The sequence below is a fragment of the Sarcophilus harrisii genome, chromosome X, assembly GCF_902635505.1.
Source record: "Sarcophilus harrisii chromosome X, mSarHar1.11, whole genome shotgun sequence".
NCBI lineage: Eukaryota > Metazoa > Chordata > Mammalia > Dasyuromorphia > Dasyuridae > Sarcophilus > Sarcophilus harrisii.
Window position 1 is genome coordinate 3449441 of NC_045432.1, and position 18581 is coordinate 3468021.

The 18581-nt window shown below is 41.6% G+C and overlaps 1 long non-coding RNA gene across 1 annotated transcript; it reads left to right on the plus strand.

The window, feature by feature from the left end:
- The first annotated feature begins 1237 nt into the window (after positions 1-1237).
- Positions 1238-4422, plus strand: LOC116420188. The gene is made up of 3 exons (XR_004230469.1): positions 1238-1346; positions 1646-1752; positions 3530-4422. It is a non-coding gene; the product is annotated as an uncharacterized LOC116420188 (long non-coding RNA).
- Positions 4423-18581: the final 14159 nt, after the last annotated feature.

Below are 18581 nucleotides of genomic sequence, written 5' to 3' on the forward strand. Positions count from 1 at the left end.
AGCTGAAATAGGGAAGAGACTGGGAAATGGACAAAAGAAAAGGGCAAACAATGGGAAGAGCTCGGGCACTCAGCAAAATCATGTTTCCTGACAATAGATTCTATAATGTGACAAAAGTACAAACTCACTTTCTACCTCCACCTGCCTTTCACACGTGTAGAACTGCATGTGAAGGAGATATCTTAAACCTAGTGTGGGTAAGATTATTTTTCTTATTTTCCCTGTTTCTGACAAGGATACTATCACCTTATAGGCTTATTAGACTAGGAAGCCATTCTCACCTTCTCATTGTCTCTTACCCTCCATATCCAAGTTGTTGTCTATGCATATTGATTTTGCTATCTTAACCCCTCTCAAATAGTCCCTTTCTTTACCCCTTTAACAGTCCCTTGTTATAATTTAACACCTGGACTATGGAAATATCCTGACTTAAGTTTTTACCCACTCCACTCTTGTAAGCTTTCAATCATTACAGTGAGTTTGCTAAAACAAAGATTCAATGATGCCATTTTCTATTCCTTAGCTCCCCACCCCCACCCCATATCAATAAACCTTAAGCTACAAAATCTTGGCCATTCAAAACCCATCACCCTCTATAATGCCAGTTACCTGGCCCTAAGGCCATTCTCCTGAACAAAAACCCCTTTTTCTCAGGCTATTCCAAATTTCCCCCATCCCTGCAATGCCCTCCTTACTCATCTCTAGCCACTGATTCTATTCCTTTAAGTTTGAACTGAATCCTGCCTTTTCCGGAACCTTCCTTAGTCCCTCATAATCCCATTGTCTCCCTTGATGAACTTTCCCCATGTATCCAGAATATAACTTATTTATTATATTTGCTTGTTATCTTGGTATTAGCTTGTCAGCTTCTTGAGCACAGGGACCATCTTTTTGCGTCTTTCTATCTCCTGTGCTTATCTCAATCCAATTGGAAAGTCTGTTCTGAAATTTAGTGAAGTAAACTCAGGGATCCATTACATGATGTCATGAACAGTCTGACACAATGACTGGACAAGAACACCTTTGGATAGCTAGGTGACTTAATACAGAATGGCCTGGATTCAGAAAATCTTATCTTCCTGAGTTCAAATCTGACCTCAGAAATTTACTCTGGTAATAATCCTGGGTCCAGTCCACTTCATCCTGTTTGGTTAGTGTCCCCATGTAGAATGAGTGGGAGAAAGGAATGGCAAAACCCTCAATATCTCTTGAAAACCTTTCCCATGGGTCACAAAGAGTTGTATATACCTGAAAAACAAAAACCGTGGATTCACTGAATTTGTATTTGGTTTCTCTTTTTAGGGTAGTGGCCGTTCTGAAGAACTGAAGCCATCATGCCCTGAGAGGTCAGTTAGTATTTCTGACCAACATACGTGGATTTACTTTAAAAGTACAAATACGTCTAGGATGTTATCCATCTAACTGCCGTCTTTATGTCTCTTTTTTCTACTATTTCTCCTTCTATATCTTTGTGAAAAATGCAAGGTATGAAGGGCTGCAAGTTAGTACTAAGTTGCGTATGAAATATGAATATTGCTTGAAATATTTTCATATCAACTTTACTAACACTCACCAAGGAAGCCAAGGAAATTCTGAAAACTTTTACTTGTTTTAAGTATAAACATAGATTTTAAATTTTCCTTAGGAAAGAACATATGGACTCTGATGATGGAAAGACGGTACATGAATCTGTCAGTGCATTTCATTCAGATGAAAATTTAGATATTTTTGTGACAAAAAGTGTCTCAGAAGGTATGTTGTATCATAAACCTTTACATATTTGAAAGTTAACAGTCCTGGTTATGGGTAGAAAACTTGGTCTTATTTGTATAAAACTAATTTTTACCATAAAGTTTTAATCATAGAAGGACTAGATTCCTTAGCCCAAAGGGACTTTAAATTCATCTAAATCCTTGAAAGTACAGATTAGGAAACAGGTATGAAAAATAACGGTTTAAAATCATGTCATTATATGACATTCATGTCTTTTTGGTATATAGGCCTTTAACTTAAACTACCTGGCAAATTAGTCATTTTTGAAATGGCTTTGGAATAGGGAGGTTTTTTAAAGATGATTTTTACATTTTTTTGTTTGTATTTTTGTATTTAAGTTAAAAGCTGCTGGCTTTTATCTTGGGGAACTTTTGACTTTTTTTTGCCACTTCTTGGATTGTCTCCTGACTTTGAGGTCTGCTTCTAATATTCATCTTCATTTTCTACCCACTGTTTCCCTAACCTTTAACCTTGGGTATGTCAGCCATATTGTAACTTGAACTTTCCTCAGCAGGGGGAGGGCGCCTCACTTCCTCTCTTCTTTTTTCCCTCAAGGCTTTTGGCCTTCTACTTCATTCAGGTTTTTGCCTTTTTTTTCCTGCGGTTGTAGACCTAGACACCTAAATGCTCTTGCCAAAGTTCCAAAGGGCCTTGAGCTTGAATCTAATAGTTGTCCTTTAACCTCCACCTCAATTCCTAAATCCTTTTTTAGCTCTATGCTGCAATTGATAACTCCTCTTTCTTGGACTCATTTTCCTACCCTCTCTCTTTCTTCAGTCTCTTTCATTTTTTTTCTTATTATTTATATTGCACATCTACTTCTCGGCTTTGGGCCTTTCATTTCTCTTGGTAGTATTCTGCCTAAAGGGGTTTTAATTTTATATATCGAATTGGCATCCTGAAGTTTGTATCAAAATCCCACTATACCTCTTGAATTTCAGGCCAAACAGCAGCTGTCTGGCATTATCCTATTTTTCACAAATTAGGAAATGAGGCAGACAAGGAGTTAAGGAACAAGGTCAAATTCTCCAAACCTCCCACAACTGTGGAATCATCCTTATCTGAAGGGTTGCAAGGAATCCCTTTTCTTTGGCCCAGGTTTTTGCGGACTGGGAATGAGATAAATTGGAAGCAGAGGAAAGAAGAGGTGGTCAGAGAATAGTTGTCTCTCAGTCTCCTTGTATCATCCTCTCACAGGAGGAATCCATTCTCCGGTCTGGGTTGGATCTCCCGCAGTCACTTTCACTTGGCTCCCGCATTACAACAGACAGAAGCTAAATGACTGTCGGTTTACAAATCCCTCTCCTTTGTGTGCTGTCACTGATGAGAATGAGGTTTCTTGGACGTTTTCTGTGTTTGTTACCAGTGCTTTGAGAATTAGGCCAGAGGGCAGGGAATATTCCTGAACCGTTGGTCTTGGAGAATAAATCTTAAGGTTCTAAAAGATCATGGGAAATTCTAACTCTTTGGAATATTTTCCCCTAAAATCCTAGTTTGGAAGAAGAACAAAAACAGAATATTACCGCTCCACCTTCCTCCTGTGGCATTTTTCTCAAGAATTTCATTTTGAGTATCACAGTTCTGGTTGTGGAAACTTCCAGATTGTAAGAGGGTGTGATGAAGTCTCTTAGCATCTTGGAACAAACTTGTCATTTTATTTTATCCGGTGGTTTTTAAAACTTTGTTTTGATTCTGATATTTCTGGTGGATTCAGTGTTTTCACATAATTAGCATCATGATTGTGATTAAATTGTAGGTAATGTGGTTGTACCACCAGAACCAAAGAAGAAGGAAAACAAAGATGATTTTCAAGAGCCTGAATTTGGGCACAAAAGCAAAATGAAGACTAAAACTTCCAAAAGACATGTTGGTAAGTAGTTTAGTTTAAAATTAATTTCAAAGTATATTTTCTAAAATAATATAAAGAATGTTGAAAATCATTGAAAGATATGCACTAATATGAAGAGACTACAATATTGTCATTGGAAAGAACACTGAAAAAGAAATTGAACCCTTTCTATAACCATAAAGAATGGAGGAAAAGTATATTCTTCCTGTGATGGAGATAAAAATGGAGCAACAGTTCCTGAGCCTGTGATGGAGGTGTTATGTTCTCTCTAGGTGAGAAGTATTTTTCTGCAAGCAAACCAGGAGTGTTCAGGTTAACATTGTTCCCTGGGGTGGCAGGTGGGGGTTTGGTGGCCAGGGTGCAGATGGTGACGTTCCAGTATGGGACCTTTGCTTTGGGTCACAGATGTCCATGATTTTGAGGGAAAAAAAGTACGAGAACATGGAGAATAATTATACCTAGGGAAATGGCCAATGAGAAAAATAGGAGAAATAATGTTAGAGAGATGGGAAACATCTGGAAAGGTACTTAGAGAATTAGGAATAGGAGAATGATGGCAAAATAATATGACAGGCAGAAAAGAAGAAATAGGAAGAGGGAGCAATCAAGTGCCAAATTTTTTGGAATATCAAGGAAAGATAAAAACTACCTAAGTGAGGTAACTACCGATAAAATAAACTATCAATCAATAAACATTTATTAAGCACCTGTTATTTACTAGGTGTTGTGCTGAGCAATAAGAATGCAAGGAAAGGTAAAGAGAATCCTTTTCTCTCAAAAACAAAACAAAAACAAAAACACCAAACATCATAGTCTAAAGGGGGAGTAACTTGCAATCTACCTTTATTTGAATAGTTTAATACTTCAATATTCTTTGCCCTTTGCTCCCCAAATTCTTCCTTAAAATTTTCCAAGTCAAATAAGTACCAGTTTTATTCTATAAGATTTAAAATGTTCCTAAAACCCTTGTTTGTGGCCTACTTCTGATTGGCTTTGATTGAAGCAAATTGGCACTAGCAGATGGCCTGTAGCCCACTCTAGTGTTGTGTCAGGAAATAATCAGCCTGACCTTTCTATCCAAATGTTTCATCCAGCCCTGTAATCAAATTGCTTTGCTATCTTTCTCAAAAGTTGCAGCTCTTTATTCCTAGCAAATATAGTCAATTTTGGTCACCATGAATCATTTCAGGATGGTTTGTGCTTGGAAAAAGGTTAATTTTTTTTTTTTAATTGGGAGCTTGCTTCATGCTGAACTAACAAATCTTGCCATAATGATGATGAAGTGTTTTTTTGGTTTTATTTTAACCTGTTATAATGTAGGTTACATTTTTAAAAAAATCTCTTTCTGTTTGCTTTGGCTCCTGCTGTTTGGAATTCACCTTTAGTTCCTTGTTGATCCCTTTTGTTAATTCCTTTCCTTTTTCCCCCTTCTAAATTTGCTGATCAGTTGTGTCTGAAGCTCTGGGACCCTGCTATCTGTGAGGTTTTCTTTTTGTTTCTCTTCCATTTGAAAACATATTAAAAATCACAATTAACATTCCAGTTTTTTCTTATAATACATTCTGCTTTTACTCTTTATCTGTGCATATCTCATTTTTATATGATAGGTATTATGTATATACACACACACACACACACACATTTCCTTTTGCTTGAAAGCAAGAAGTGTTGTAACTGTTATAAACAACAGTTTAGTCTGTTCTCCCTTTTTGTCTTATGAGTAAATTGATGCTTGTACATTTTCCTCCTTTCAATTTCCCCCACTCTCCTCCTCACCCCTTGCACTCCTCCTCTTCCTCCCTTCTAAGACTTCTTTCCTTGCTGGTAACAACAGTGAGGTTCTTGCACTGTCTGACTCCCCCCAGCTTATCAGTTCTTCTTTTGTTTCTCCTTTGTATGAAATATTTGCTCTTTTTTATCTGTCCCTACACAGTTTTATTTTTTTAGACTTGATCTCTTGTACTTAGTTCAGCCCAAACTTTTCTTTTATTATTATCATTATTATTATTATAGCCTTTTATTTACAAAATATATGCATGGGTAATTTCTCAGGGTAATTTTATTGACCCTTGCAAAACCTTCTGTTCCAATTTCTCCCCTCCTTCCCCCTACCCTCTCCCGTAGATGACATGTAGTCCAATACATGTTAAATATGTTAAAGTATATGAAAATCTTCTTTAAAAAAAGTTTTTGTTTAAAACTTTAAATATTTAAAAGAAGATAAAAAAGAAAAAAAACTGCCATGTGCATAAAATAATGTCAGAGGGGGTTCAAAATTCCATTTTAAGAAAACCTATGTAATAATGAAGGACATTATACTCATAACTGTCTTCTTCCTACTAGGTTTTCTTTTGTTCTCTGTTGTGTACTTTTTACTTTATCCTTTTCCCCCTTGCCTCCCTTGCACATTCAGTCAAGCAGGCTGCAGTAAGTATGTATATATTTATGTGTGTGTGTGTATATATAATGTATATACACATACATATGTACATATATACATCTAAGACATTTAACATGGCTGGCATGTAATGTAGATTTCTGTACTTTTGAATTTCAAAGTTTGCTCTAATTCTATTATTATTTTTAATGTGCATCTCTTATTTTTTATCTTCCCTGACTCCCCTGCTTTATTACTACCTGCCCCCTGACCTTGCTAGTTCTTAACCTGCCTAAGAATCCCTCCCTTATTCTCCCCCTCCCCACTTTTTTCTTTCTTTCTTTCTTCCATTATGACTAATCTACAAACCTTCCTATTCCCACTTATTTCTTTATCCCCTTACAGATGTACATGTACCATCCTTTCATTAACGCCTTTCTGATATGAGTAGGCTTCCAGAAACCTCAGTCCTCACCTGTCTAATTCCCTGCTCTTGCCCCTAATCTGTGAAATGGAGTTATTCTTTTTAACTTGTCCTTCACCATTTTGCTTTTCAGAATCACATCATCTTCTTCTCTGCCTTTGTTATTAGTAAATAGTTTGAGAGAAAGCCAGTCACAGACATACGGTGTACATCTCCACATAGGAGACACATAGTCTAGCCTGAATGAGTCCCTTGTAATTCATCTTTGATACTTACCGGATGTTTGTCATGTTATCTTATACATGTCTTTCCAACAAAAACCTGAAAGCCTGGCAGCTCATGGCATATTCCTTCTCTTAGTTCAGAGTTATCCTTCACTTGCGCTGTGGATGTGAAGTTTTGACGCAATCCCACTTCTTTCGTTCTTGACATATACTGTCCCAGGACCGCTAGTCTCTTAGAGCAGCTGCTGTGTGGTTCTCATTATGGCAATGTCATGTTTGGTTTGCCCATCTCGTGCCTCTCTCCCGGGCTCATTCAGTTCTGCTTTGTGCCCTATTTCACTAATTGAACATTCATTCAGTGCTACATTCATTTCTCCAGAGTTCTAACTTTTTAAAAATATTGTTCATCTCTTTAACTTCTCTGTTGTTTGATTTAATTAACTTAGTTCTCAAAAGGGAAAGTTGAGGGCCCGTATTTGTATAGTGTTGTTTCTTTTCATTTATAACTCATTTAACTTTTTCTTAATTAATTTAGATATTGCCTCATTTGCTGCATATATATAGTGTTGATATTATTTCATTATTTTATGGTACTTCTTAGTGAAAAGTCATTTCCAAAATATCTTTAGTGAACATGTTTTGCTTTGCTTTATCGAAATCATGATACTACTCTGTTACAGGCCTTACCTTTACTCGGTGTGTGTGTGTGTGTGTGTGTGTGTGTGTGTGTGTGTCTGTGTGTGTGTGTGTGTGTCTTTGCTGCCAATGAATTTCTTACTTTTTGATCCATTTATGTTTTGTGTTTGGGTTTATCCCATTTATATTTGCAATTATGATTACTGTATAGCTCCCTTCAAATTATCTTTTCCCCATTTATTCTTTTATCCTTTTTTTTACCCTGTCATCTTAGTTTATGCTCACCTCCTCCACAGACCCTCTTTCCCTACTTTCCTTCCTACCCGTAGAATTAAACGGGTTCCTATACCCAACTTGGGCGGTTATTTTCTCTGGTCCACTTCCAGCGAGAGTGAGGTTCAAGCATTTTTCCTCATTGTAAAAGCTCTTCTTGTTTTCCGCTTTTTTGTAAGATAATTTGCTCCAATTCCCCATCTTTCTTGGAGGCCGAGTCTTTCCTGGTATCTTTTCAAATTGTCTTAGAACAATTGTTTGACTTGTTTATTTCCTCTACTCTGTGAATTCTGTCTTTTCTATGTGAAGGAAATTTGATTTTCTGATGTGTTTTCCTGTCTTCCCAGAATTCTCTTTCCATGGTATTTTCTTTGTAAAAATACTTTGCCTTTGCAGTTTTCTTCCTCTTATTGCTTGGACCACAGCCACACATTTCACACTTGGCCATTGCTCACAACTCTTGTAATCGGACGACACGTGGTGATCTATATCAGAGGGCACTCATTCCTCCACTGAGCAAATGCTCGTGGATCTTCCAGGATTTCTTCTGTTTTGCCTTTTCCTTGGACATTATGATGCTTTTCTCTCAATAAATATTACTTATCACTTTAATATAAACATCATTTATTATTATGCTCTAGTGCTTTTTAATAGGAACGACCATGTCTTTTCTTTTGTGAAAGGTATTTTCCCTGCATCTGAACATGGAATGTTCTTTCTTTGGAGTCTACTGTTCCGTTATAATTGTTTTATTATGTCTTTAATTCCTTATCCATCCTCTTTTTTATACCTTACCATTCTCTTGCAGTATCTTCATTTTCATTTTTAACTAGCTTAACAGTGCAGAAACTTGATAACTCCTTTCTGTCCTAATCTTTTTCAAATATCTGTTTATGACTATTGAGCAATTGCCTACCTACATTGAGCACTCTAATTCAAGTCCTCCACATCTTTGCTGCTATTATAATTTTCCTTAGTGATACTTATGTTATTTCTTTACCTAATTAGTCTCTAGCAAAAAAAAATATAAACCCATCATTTTGATTTTTAAAGTCCTGCAAAATTCTAACTATACTTGCTTTCCTTCCCCAGCTGGCATTCTGTTTCTCATAATAATGGTTCATCTCTTTTGTTCCTTCATTGTTATTATTGTATACACACTAACTGTATGTCTTCCTTATTTTAAAGTTTTTGTCAGGTTAGTCGTGTCTGACCCTTTGTGACTACATTTCGGGCTTTCTTGACAAGAATTCTGGAGTGGTTTACTGTTTCCTTTTCTAGCCACTTTAAAGGTGAGGAAACTGAGGCAGAAATAGTGGAGGACATAATACATGATGAGGGTGTCTTCAGTTAGAAAATTAGTGGTTGTGAGGTTATGAAACTTATCCATAATTTTGCATAAGTATGCAACAGTAAAATGATATGAATACATATATCTTTGTAAATTCCTATTGATTAAGCAAATAGGACATTGCAAAAAAGATACTGAGTTATAAAAATGCAGATTCCAAGGTTTGATGGAATTTTAAATTTTATTTGTGAAGAGACTATGTTTATAATTTATTTGTTTAGGGGAAAGACTTCATGAGACCGTGTGTTGTACTGCTTGTGGAGAACAAGTGAACCATTATGAGGATTCACTGTATAGACATCCCAAACTGAATGTTCTTATTTTGTAAAGTATGTAGTGATGAAGTGGATGATGATTTTTGTTATCATAAACTAGTATGTTTTAGAATAAGGACAAGTCTCCTAAGGCATCATTTTTTGTTTATGTGAATTCTATAGTGATCCAATTCAAAAGTGAAGATTTTCTCTTTAGATGTGAGATGCAATAAGTGCTGAACTTACAAAATCAGACTTGATTAATAAATTGGTTACTTTAGATAAACTTCAGTTTTTAATATACATGAAGACAAACATAAAGACTATCTGTGCCTGACCTGTGAGCTCATACTCTTCGGTTCAGCCATAGTGGGCTACAAAGTGTCTTGCCCCTATGGTGAGGTAATTTTCATTCCTTTTGATTAGTAAGAACATTGTTGATTAAAAAAAAAACTCGGTCCTATTCATGTTTGACTGTATATGTAATTTTTGTAATATTTTGCTCTATTTTTCCTACTTCTGTTGAGAGGAGAACTTTTCAAATGACCTCTTTGGGATCAGTGTTTATTGAAATAATAAAAGTAGTTTTAATAATAGCTGCTTTTCCTTAGCCCTTTAAGATTTATAAAGGGTTGTACACATGTAAACTTGTTTGATGCACAATAACCCTGTGAAGCTATATTATTATATGCTTCACTAATTAACTCTGAGAATGAATAAGTTATTTGAGAAAGGAGTTCATCTGAGATCGTTCAGACTCTTTCACCATATAGAGTGTGTTTGAGTGCAACAAAAGTTGTGTTTTTCTTTGCATTAATAATGTTTTCTGTTGTTCCTTGGGTGCTATTTATTTTCCATTTATCCATTTGCACATTTTTTTTCCTTTGAACATGTTTTGAATTTTCTTTAAATCAGCTTATCTGTTAACAACGTGAATTCTTCCTAGACATTTTGTTCCTCTGTTCCCCATGATATGTCCTTACTTTGTTTGCAGTTTACTGTAAAAATGCTTCATTTTCACTATTCAAAGTTATCACCCCAGTTTGGGTTTTTTAAATGTAGTGTATGCCAGGTGTGGATTTTAAGCATTTTAAATTTTATGTTTTTGTGAATATTAATATTTACAAGAGAGTTAAAACATTTAAATTGAATGTTAATTCCTTTTTTAGAGCTGCTACATATATACGAGTGATGACATAAGGCATGATTCTACTAGACCTCATAAGCACTGCAGGTAGGAATATAGCTCCCAAAATAGAAAGCATTCCTCTTTTGGGGATCTGTTAAATGGTTTTATTTATTTATAATTTATCTTATTTATTCTCTCACTGAGGCATCATTGTGTTGCCAAATGTCAGAGATTATAGCATATATTCAAAATGAGAGAAATACTAGCTTTAAATGGATAAGTACTGATGTTTTCTCATTGAAGAGAAAGAGGCATTCAACTTGTTATGGTTTCATTTTTCATTTTGATTCAGGTCTTCATGAGCTGTTCATGATTTTACCAGACATTGTTACCCGGGTTCCTTTTAGCGAATTTCTGGGTATCTCTGAACTTAGACTTTGAAGAAATTTATATATTTATTATAATTTTAAATGTTTTAAAATTAAATTTTTAAATTAAATTAAATGTTTTTAAGAGGGTATAAAACCTTCATGCTAAAGGCATCATCATACCCTAAACGTTTCCATAATACAAAAAATACTAACAAAGTCTAGTTCATACTGAATTTCCAACATAACTGCCACAGTCATATTTTTTGTTGTTGAGTCATTTCAGTTGCCTCTGAAATTTTTAAAAATAAATTTATTTGTTTTTAATACACATTGTTTTATGATTCATGTTAGAAGATAAGAAATCAGAATAAAAGAAAAAACCATGGGAGAGAAAAAAAAAACTGAAAAAAGATATGATCATAGCATGTGTTGATTTACATTCAGTCTCCATAGTGCTCTTTCTGGATACCGGGCGGCATTTACTGTCAAAATCTGTTACAGGATTACTTTGGATCCACTGAGCCACAGAAAAAGAACCAAATCTTTCATAATTGACCATTGCATATTCATGCTGTTACTGTGTACAATGCATTCCTGGTTCTGGTTGTTTCCACAGCATCGGTTCTTGTAAATCTTTATACGTCCTTCTAAAATCGGCTTGATCACCATCTTTTATATCACAAAAGTATTCCGTTACCTTTGTATAGCACTTTGTTGAGCCTTTCCCCAAATGATGAGCATCTTTTCAAAATCTGGCCTGAGATTTCTCGAAAAGTACTGGTGTCTCTACCACTATTGGGGCCTCTAGTAGATTGTGTGGAAGGACTGCCTCATATCAGAGGGACCAGGATACAGATTCGGGAAGGATGACAGTGCATCCAGTTTTTCTGTCTCCCCTTTGGGGATGTACCTAAGTCAAGTGTGTTGGCATTTTTTCACTCTGACCTTCTTGGTTTCCTTTCTTTTCAGTAAGTATTTACCGCCTTAATTTCCTCTCAATTTAACTCTTTAGACTTGTTCCCTTAAAGTTTACACTTTCAAAAATACCTTTTAAGCTCTTCCAAGGTTTTTTTCAGGGATCTGACAACAAATTACATTTTTTGAGGCTCCAATTATAACCACTTTCGCACTAGTGTTCTTTTTTTAAATGTACCTCAATCTTCCCTGTTACTACACTAACTTTTCATTATCTTTAAAAAGTAACTCTTTGCCCCCTACTTTTTTATTTCATTTTTCCCTGCATTTACTTCTTTTTTTGACTCGGATTTTTGTATGTGATAGTACTGCTCTGGTCTTGTGCCATCCTAAATTTTGGTGCTGCTTGCTGCTGGCTTTCAGGACTTAGGGTGTGAGATGGGGACAGGAAAGGTGGGGGTCTGGTTTCTCTGATCACCTCCCTGGGGTGTGGAGTTTATTTACCTCTTAGGGTGTCCCACAGGTGGGGTGGGGTGGGGAAGGGACTTACTGATGGTTTCTATGGTAACAGAGTCTTGCTGGTGGCTGCTTTTGGAGAGTCCAGATGTTAGTTACAACTAACTGTCTAGCTTTCAATGCCCAAATTGATGGCACTGAGGGCAAGGATGGGGGTGGGGGGTGGCCTTGGTACTGATGCCCTTTCAAAGAACAAACTTGGCTGCAATGACCTGCCCTGTGGTAGCGAAAATGGGCATTAAGAACACGAATTTATTCAATTTTATTTTAATTAATGTTTATAATTCACCTTAAATTTCCTGTCCCTGTACCTTTGCATTGCTCTAAAATCTTTGTTTGTTTGCTTCTCAAAATACCTGTCTTCCATCAAAGTTTAGCTAAACTAGGTATGTTTCACTAAGGTGAGAGGAACGCAAGTGTCAAATGTGGTGGTGGTGGTGGTGGTGGTGGTGGTGGTGGTGGTGGTTAATAGTAGTGGGTGGTGGTGGTGGTGGTGGTAAGGGTAGTTAATAGTAGTAGGTGGTGGTGGTGGTGGTGGTGGTAAGGGTAGTTAATAGTAGTAGGTGGTGGTGGTGGTGGTGGTGGTAAGGGTAGTTAATAGTAGTAGGTGGTGGTGGTGGTGGTGGTGGTTAATAGTAGCAGGTGGTGGTGGTGGTGGTGGTAAGGGTAGTTAATAGTAGTAGGTGGTGGTGGTGGTGGTGGTGGTAAGGGTAGTTAATAGTAGTAGGTGGTGGTGGTGGTGGTGGTGGTAAAGAGGTGATTAATAGTAGTATTAGGTGGTGGTACTGGTGGTGGTGGTAAGGGTGGTTGAATAGTAGGTGGTGGTGGTGGTGGTGGTAAGGGTAGTTAATAGTAGTAGGTGGTGGTGGTGGTGGTGGTGAGGGTAGTTAATAGTAGTAGGTGGTGGTGGTGGTGGTGGTGGTAAGGGTAGTTAATAGTAGTAGGTGGTGGTGGTGGTGGTGGTAAGGGTAGTTAATAGTAGTAGGTGGTGGTGGTGGTGGTGGTGGTAAGGGTAGTTAATAGTAGTAGGTATTCAATTGGTGGTGGTGGGGTGGGATTTAATATTCTTGGTGTAATTGGTGGTGGTGGTGGTTGGTGGTTAATAGTAGCAGGTGGTGGTGTTTAATTGGTGGTGGTTAATAGTAGCAGGTGTGGTGGTGGTGGTGGTGGTGGTGGTTAATAACCCAGCAGGTGGTGGTGGTGGTGGTGGTTTGTTAGTGGTGGTGGTGGTGGTGGTTAATAGTAGCAGGTGGTGGTGGTGGTGGTGGTGGTGGTTAATAGCTTGGTGGTGGTGGTGGTGGTGGTGGTGGTTATGGTAGCAGGTGGTGGTGGTGGTGGTGGTGGTGGTTGTAGTAGCAGGTGGTGGTGGTGGTGGTGGTGGTGGTTAATAGTAGCAGGTGGTGGTGGTGGTGGTGGTGGTGGTTAATAGTAGCAGGTGGTGGTGGTGGTGGTGGTGGTGGTTAATAGTGGTGGTGGTGGTGGTGGTGGTGGTGGTGGTTAATAGTAGCAGGTGGTGGTGGTGGTGGTGGTGGTGGTTAATAGTGGGGGGTGGTGGTGGTGGTGGTGGTTAATAGTAGCAGGTGGTGGTGGTGGTGGTGGTTAATAGTAGCAGGTGGTGGTGGTGGTGGTGGTGGTGGTTAATAGTAGCAGGTGGTGGTGGTGGTGGTGGTGGTGGTTAATAGTAGCAGGTGGTGGTGGTGGTGGTGGTGGTTAATAGTAGCAGGTGGTGGTGGTGGTGGTGGTGGTGGTTAATAGTAGCAGGTGGTGTTGGTGGTGGTGGTGGTGGTTAATAGTAGCAGGTGGTGGTGGTGGTGGTGGTGGTGGTTAATAGTAGCAGGTGGTGGTGGTGGTGGTGGTGGTGGTGGTTAATAGTAGCAGGTGGTGGTGGTGGTGGTGGTGGTTAATAGTAGCAGGTGGTGGTGGTGGTGGTGGTGGTTAATAGTAGCAGGTGGTGGTGGTGGTGGTGGTGGTGGTTAATAGTAGCAGGTGGTGGTGGTGGTGGTGGTTAATAGTAGCAGGTGGTGGTGGTGGTGGTGGTGGTTAATAGTGCTAAGGTGGTGGTGGTGGTGGTGGTGGTTAATAGTAGCAGGTGGTGGTGGTGGTGGTGGTGGTTAATAATGGTGGTGGTGGTGGTTAATAGTAGCAGGTGGTGGTGGTGGTGGTGGTGGTGGTTAATAGTAGAGGTGGTGGTGGTGGTGGTGGTGGTGGTTAATAGTAGCAGGTGGTGGTGGTGGTGGTTAATTAATTGATTTAAATAGTAGCGGAATTGGTGGTGGTGGTGGTGGTGGTTAATAGTGGCAGGTGGTGGTGGTGGTGGTTAATAGTAGCAGGTGGTGGTGGTGGTGGTTAATAGTAGCAGGTGGTGGTGGTGGTGGTTAATAGTAGCAGGTGGTGGTGGTGGTGGTGGTGGTTGGTAGTAGCAGGTGGTGGTGGTGGTGGTGGTGGTTAATAGTAGCAGGTGGTGGTGGTGGTGGTGGTGGTGGTTAATAGTAGCAGTGGTGGTGGTGGTGGTGGTGGTTAATAGTAGCAGGTGGTAGTGGTGGTGGTGGTGGTTAATAATGAATTAATTGGTGGTGGTGGTGGTGGTTAATAGTAGCAGGTGGTGGTGGTGGTGGTGGTTAATAGTAGCAGGTGGTGGTGGTGGTGGTGGTTAATAGTAGCAGGTGGTGGTGGTGGTGGTGGTTAATAGTAGCAGGTGGGGTGGTGGTGGTGGTTAATAGTAGCAGGTGGTGGTGGTGGTGGTGGTGGTTAATGGTGGCAGGTGGTGGTGGTGGTGGTGGTGGTTAATAGTAGCAGGTGGTGGTGGTGGTGGTGGTGGTTAATATATTGCTTGGAGTGGTGGTGGTGGTGGTGGTGGTTATTGGGGTGGGGTGGTGGTGGTGGTGGTGGTGGTGGTTGTGGTAGCAGGTGGTGGTGGTGGTGGTGGTGGTTAATAGTAGCAGGTGGTAGTGGTGGTGGTGGTGGTTAATAATAGCAGGTGGTGGTGGTGGTGGTGGTGGTTAATAGTAGGTGGTGGTGGTGGTGGTGGTGGTTAATAGTAGCAGGTGGTGGTGGTGGTGGTGGTGGTTAATAGTAGCAGGTGGTGGTGGTGGTGGTGGTGGTGAATAGTAGCAGGTGGTGGTGGTGGTGGTGGTGGTTAATAGTAGCAGGTGGTGGTGGTGGTGGTGGTGGTTAATAGTAGCAGGTGGTGGTGGTGGTGGTGGTGGTTAATAGTAGCAGGTGGTGGTGGTGGTGGTTAATAGTAGCAGGTGGTGGTGGTGGTGGTGGTGGTTAATAGTAGCAGGTGGTGGTGGTGGTGGTGGTGGTTAATAGTAGCAGGTGGTGGTGGTGGTGGTGGTGGTTGTGGTTAATAGTAGCAGGTGGTGGTGGTGGTGGTGGTGGTGGTGGTTAATAGTAGCAGGTGGTGGTGGTGGTGGTGAGGTGGTGGTGGTTAATATTGCTTGGTGGTGTGGTGGTGGTGGTGGTTAATAGTAGCAGGTGGTGGTGGTGGTGGTGGTTAATAGTAGCAGGTGGTGGTGGTGGTGGTGGTGGTGGTGGTGGTTAATAGTGGTTGAGTGTGGTGGTGGTGGTGGTGGTGGTGAGGGTGGTTAATAGTAGCAGGTGGTGGTGGTGGTGGTGGTGGTGGTGGTTAATAGTAGCAGGTGGTGGTGGTGGTGGTGGTGGTGGTGGTTAATAGTAGCAGGTGGTGGTGGTGGTGGTGGTGGTGGTGGTTAATAGTAGCAGGTGGTGGTGGTGGTGGTGGTGGTGGTGGTTAATAGTAGCAGGTGGTGGTGGTGGTGAGGGTGGTGGTGGTGGTTACAGAGTAGCAGGTGGTGGTGGTGGTGGTGGTGGTGGTGGTGGTGGTGGTGGTTAATAGTAGCAGGTGGTGGTGGTGGTGGTGGTGGTGGTGGTGGTTAATAGTAGCAGGTGGTGGTGGTGGTGGTGGTGGTGGTGGTGGTTAATAGTAGCAGGTGGTGGTGGTGGTGGTGGTGGTGGTGGTGGTTAATAGTAGCAGGTGGTGGTGGTGGTGGTGGTGGTGGTGGTGGTTAATAGTAGCAGGTGGTGGTGGTGGTGGTGGTGGTTGTTAATAGTAGCAGGTGGTGGTGGTGGTGGTTGGTGGGTTGTGGTTAATAGTAGCAGGTGGTGGTGGTGGTGGTGGTGGTGGTGGTGGTGGTTAATAGTAGGTGGTGGTGGTGGTGGTGGTGGTGGTGGTGGTTAATAGTAGCAGGTGGTGGTGGGTGGTGGTGGTGGTGGTTAATAGTAGCAGGTGGTGGTGGTGGTGGTGGTGGTGGTGGTTAATAGTAGCAGGTGTGGTGGTGGTGGTGGTGGTGGTGGTGGTTAATGGTAGCAGGTGGTGGTGGTGGTGGTGGTGGTGGTGGTGGTGGTTAATAGTAGCAGGTGGTGGTGGTGGTGGTGGTGGTGGTGGTGGTTAATGGTAATTGGTGGTGGTGGTGGTGGTGGTGGTGGTGGTGGTTAATAGTAGCAGGTGGTGGTGGTGGTGGTGGTGGTGGTGGTTAATAGTAGCAGGTGGTGGTGGTGGTGGTGGTGGTGAGGGTGGTTAATAGTAGCAGGTGGTGGTGGTGGTGGTGGTGGTGGTGGTGGTTAATATTGTAGGTGGTGGTGGTGGTGGTGGTGGTGGTTAATAGTAGCAGGTGGTGGTGGTGGTGGTGGTGGTGGTGGTGGTTAATGGCAGGTGGTGGTGGTGTGAGGTGGTGGCAGTGGTGGTGGTGGTTAATAGTAGCAGGTGAGTGGTGGTGGTGGTGGTGGTGGTGGTGGTTAACTAGTAGCAGGTGGTGGTGGTGTGGTGGTGGTGGTGAGTGGTGAGGTTAATAGTAGCAGGTGGTGGTGGTGGTGGCAGGTGGTGGTGGTGGTGGTTAATAGTAGCAGGTGGTGGTGGTGGTGGTGGTGGTGGTGGTTAATAGTAGCAGGGTGGTGGTGGTGGTGGGTGGTGGTGGTGGTGGTGGTTAATAGTAGCAGGTGGTGGTGGTGTAATTGGTTAATTGGTAATTGGTGGTTAATATTGGCAGGTGGTGGTGGTGGTGGTGGTGGTGATGGTTAATGGTAGCAGGTGGGTGGTGGTGGTGGTGGTGGTGGTTAATAGTAGCAGGTGGTGCAGGTGGTGAATTGGGTGGGTGTGGGGTGGTTAATGGTAGCAGGTGGTGGTGGTGGTGGTGAAGATTGGTGGTTAATGGTAGCGATTGTGGAGGGTGGTGGTGGTGGTGGTTAAATAGTAACGGGTGGTGGTGGTGGTGGTGGTGGTGGTTAATAGTAGCAGGTGATTGTGGTGGTGGTGGTGGTGGTGGTGGTGGTTAATAGTAACTTGGTGGTGGTGGTGTTGGTGGTGGTGGTGGTGGTGGTTAATAGTAGCAGGTGGTGGTGGTGGTGGTGGTGGTGGTGGTTAATAACTGAGGTGATGGTGGTGGTGGTGGTGAAGTAGTTCACTCGTAGCAGGTAAGATGGTGAACAATTGGTTAATAGTAGCAATTGGTGTAGTTAATTGGTGGTGGTTTAATAATTTGAATTAATTGGGTGAGGGTGATGTGGTGGTGGTGGTTAATAGTAACGGATAGTTGAGTGGTGTGGTGGGTGGTGGTGGATAATGTTAGCAGGTGGGTAATTGGTGGTGGTGGTTAATAATGTGGGTGGTGGTGGTGGTGTGGGGTGGTTAATAGTAGCAGATGGTGATGAACAGGTGGTTGGTTAATAAGCGCGAATTAGTTAATTAATTGGTGGTTAATAGTAGCAGGTGGTGGTGGTGGTGTTGGTTAATAGTAGCAGGTGGTGGTGGTGGTGGTGGTGAGGATTAATAATGGCAATTAATTGGTGGTGGCTAATTGGTGGTGGGGTTAATAGTAACGGTGGTGGTGTGGTGGTGGTGGTGGTTAATAGTAGCGGGTGGTGGTGGTGGTGGTGGTGGTTAATAGTAGCAGGTGGTGGTGGTGGTGGTGGTGAGGGTAATAGTAGCAGGTGGTGGTGGTGGTGGTGGTGGTGGTTAATAGTAACCAGGTGTGGTGGTGGTGGTTAATAATGGCAAATTGGTGGTAATTGGTGGTGGTTAATAGTAATTGGTGGTGGGTGGTGGTTAATAGTGGCTTGAGTTAATTGGTGGTGGTGGTGGTTAATGATAAGCAGGTGGTACGTGGTAGTTAATTGGTTAATGACGTGAATTAATTGGTGGTGGTGGTGGTTGTGGTGGTGGTGGTGGTGGTGGTGGTTAATAGTAGCAGGCGGCGGTGGTGGTGGTGGTGGTGGTGGTTAGTAGGAGGTGGTGGTGGTGGTGGTGGTGAATAGTAGCAGGCGGTGGTGGTGGTGTGAGTGGGTAAGTGGTGGTTAATAGTAGCAGGTGGTGGTGGTGGTGGTGGTGGTGGTTAATAGTAGCAGGTGGTGGTGGTGGTGGTGGTGGTGGGTGGTAGTAGTAGCAGGTGGTGGTGGTGGTGGATGGTGGTGGTGTTAATAGTAGCAGGTGGTGGTGGTGGTGGTGGTGGTGGGGTTTAATAGTAGCAGGGTGGT